This window comes from Cebus imitator, unplaced genomic scaffold (genome assembly GCF_001604975.1).
Source record: "Cebus imitator isolate Cc_AM_T3 unplaced genomic scaffold, Cebus_imitator-1.0 Scaffold196, whole genome shotgun sequence".
Taxonomy (NCBI): Eukaryota; Metazoa; Chordata; class Mammalia; order Primates; family Cebidae; genus Cebus; species Cebus imitator.
The window spans coordinates 1678400-1681348 of record NW_016107511.1 but is presented as its reverse complement, the minus strand read 5'-3'; the positions used below and the strand labels follow the sequence as shown (position 1 = coordinate 1681348).

The 2949-nt window shown below is 43.0% G+C and overlaps 1 pseudogene across 1 annotated transcript in view; it reads right to left on the bottom strand.

Moving 5' to 3' along the window:
- Positions 1-2949, bottom strand: part of LOC108316986 — a 44653-nt pseudogene that overhangs the window by 5996 nt on the left and 35708 nt on the right. Inside the window, exon 3 of the transcript XR_001830539.2 lies at positions 1931-2041. The product of XR_001830539.2 is annotated as a 40S ribosomal protein S6-like (transcript). The remainder of the gene's footprint in view (positions 1-1930; positions 2042-2949) is intronic.

Below are 2949 nucleotides of genomic sequence, written 5' to 3'. Positions count from 1 at the left end.
AAAAAAAAAAAAAAACAAAACCACACGACCAACAAAGAACTGCTACCTAGAGTTTATAAAAAAACACTTTAAACTTGAGTCAAAAAGCAAACAATCCAGTTAGAATATAGGGTAAAAACATGAAGAAATAATTCACTGAAGAAAATACATAGATAGCAAAGAAGTGCATGAAAAGATGTTCAACATTCGGCCTTAGGAAAATGCAGATTAAAACCTCAATGAAGTATACACGAGGAGATATACACTACACACCCATCAGAAGGACTAAAATGAATCATGTCACCACCAAAAGCCGACAAAGATGTGCAGAAATGAATCATTCCTACACTGTTAGTGGGAATGCAAGATTGTGTGGCCACTCCAGAAACGCTTAATGGTTTCTTAATAAATTCAATATGCAACTACCATAGGACCCAACAACTGAACTCCTAGGTATTTATTTCAAAGAAATGAAGACTATGTTCACACAAAAACCTGTACATGAAGATTGATAGTAGCTTTATTCCTAATAGTCAAAGACTGGAAATAATCCAGAGGTCTTTGAATAGGTGAGGGTTAAGCAAACTGTGGTACCCTCACACCGTGGAATACTACTCTGCAATAAAAAAGGACAAAACAGATGACTGACACGCATAACCTGGACGAAGCTCCTGAGAATTACGCCAAGTGAAAAAAATTAATTCCAAAGGTTACATGGTTGTATGATTTCACTTTGTCTTCTTCGACTGATACAGTTACGGAAATGAAGAGCAGATTAATGGTTTCCGGGGGTGAAGAAGGGGTGGAGATGGGAGGGAAGTGGCTGTGTCTGTGAAGGAGCAACAGGAGCGATCCAGGTGGTGACTGAATTTTTCAGTATCGTGACTATGCCGATGTCGTTATTCTGGTTGTAATGTACTATAATTTTGGATGATGTTACCATTGCTGAAGACTGGGAAAGGGTACATGGGATTTCTCTGTAATAATTTTTGTACCTGCAGGTGAATCTACGATGAACTCAAACAAAACTTTAAAAAATTATGGAAGAAAATGAAAAGGAAAGAGATGGCAGAAACTACGGTAAATATGTAGTCACCTCACTCTGCAATGACACTGGCTCCTTAGAAAAGTATGAAGATTTATTTGGAGGGAGAAGTCTCCTGTGCACACTAAAATCTCTAAGGCTGTCTCAGATTTGAGTCACATCAGTACCACTAAGATCTCTGGTAGAAGGGAGGACTATGAAAGCTTGTGAGTTGCTTTCTTACCTCTCGAAAACAGTTAGATATTTGCTTTATCTTTAAGATATTCTGTGCTAACTAGCAGCCTCTGGGCCAAAGATTTCATGGTGCATTTCAAAGAACAGGCAACTTTCACAAATGGTCATGTTAGACGAGGCTAGTATTTCCAATGTGGAAGCACACAGGAGAGACTGGCGTGTACCTGACACACACCCACAGGCACCTGGTTCTGGGATGGAAGGCTGCCACATGGGCTCTGACCCTTATGAGGTCATTCGAAGTCTCATTCCCTTCAAGGCGGACTGTGGCTTACCTGTCAAGACAGTTGAACATGCTCCTCCTTCAACAGGTGCACACAAAGGGTTGGACAAAACTGATTGGAGACTTTCTCACTTGGTTTGTGTTTACCTCAAAAGCTGACAAGGGATCATTATATAAAACGTGAGCACTGGGGAAGGACAGAAAGGCACATATAGACACGCATTGTCCTGTTTTTGTAATGTCTGTAAGTAGTTCAAATACAAAGTTTTTTAAAAGCTGACTTTGTCTTGGTTGGAAATTTGCTCAAGTCACTTTTGTTTAGTCAGTGAACAGCTGTATTTTCCCCCCCTGAAAGTATCTCAGCTTAAGAAACAGTAAACATCTGGGCGAGGATCCAAGAGACTCTTGGACGCTCAGCCCTGCCGGGAATCTGGCCCCTCCACACCCACCTCGTTGTCACTGCTGGATGTCTCAGTGTCAGAGGAGGATACAGGCTGATGCCCAGGCAGCTCCTTGTCCTCTGGGTCATTGCGTTCAGGTTTTGCGAGGGACAAGGGCTCCTAAGGGTGCAGAAAATCACAGAAATTTTATTCAGCCAAGAGATAACATCTGAGAATGGCAAAATCCATGCTTTATCTATCCTTTATACTCCTTTATGCGTGCAAGTAAAGGGCATGATTATGGGGATTTTTCTCAGTTGAAAAGATAGTTTTCAGTATTCCCAGCTGCTGAAGAATTCTCAAAATTTGCTTTCTCTCTCTTAATAGAAAATGTATGCCTGAAACAAAAAGCGGCTGGCAAGGGGAACTGGAGGCTGCTCCCATCCTGACTCCATTTCTTATCCTACGCCAGTGAACTACTGATGCTCGGAGAATGATGGGAAGCACATTTACAACAGCAGTTTCTCTTATAATTCTTGCCCTTAGGATCCCCCTTATTAATTCATAGCACAGTCAGCATGTGCTGGGGCTCTTCTGAATGAAAAACATGGCCTTTACTAACAAACCCAAACATTTCTCAAGTCCATTTTTATTTTTAGTAGTTAGAACAGAAAGCAGGGAAGGGTGCAGTGGCTCATGCCTATAATCCCAATACTTTGGGAGGCCGAGGCGGGAGGATCACCTAAGGTCAGGAGATGGAGACCATCCTGGCCAACATGGTGAAACCTTGTCTCCACAAAAAATACAAAAGTAAGATGGACATGGTGGCATGTGCCTGTAACCCCAGCTACTTGGGAGGCCGAGGCAGGAGAATTGCTCGAACCAGGAAGTTGGAGGTTGCAGTAAGCAGAGATCGCGCCACTGCACTCCAGCCTGGTGACAGAGTGAGACTCGGTCTTAAAAAAAAAACCAAAAGGCCGGGCGTGCAGTGGCTCAAGCCTGTAATCCCAGCACTTTGGGAGGCCGAGGCGGGTGGATCACGAGGTCAAGAGATCGAGACCATCCTGGTCAACATGGTGAAACCCCGT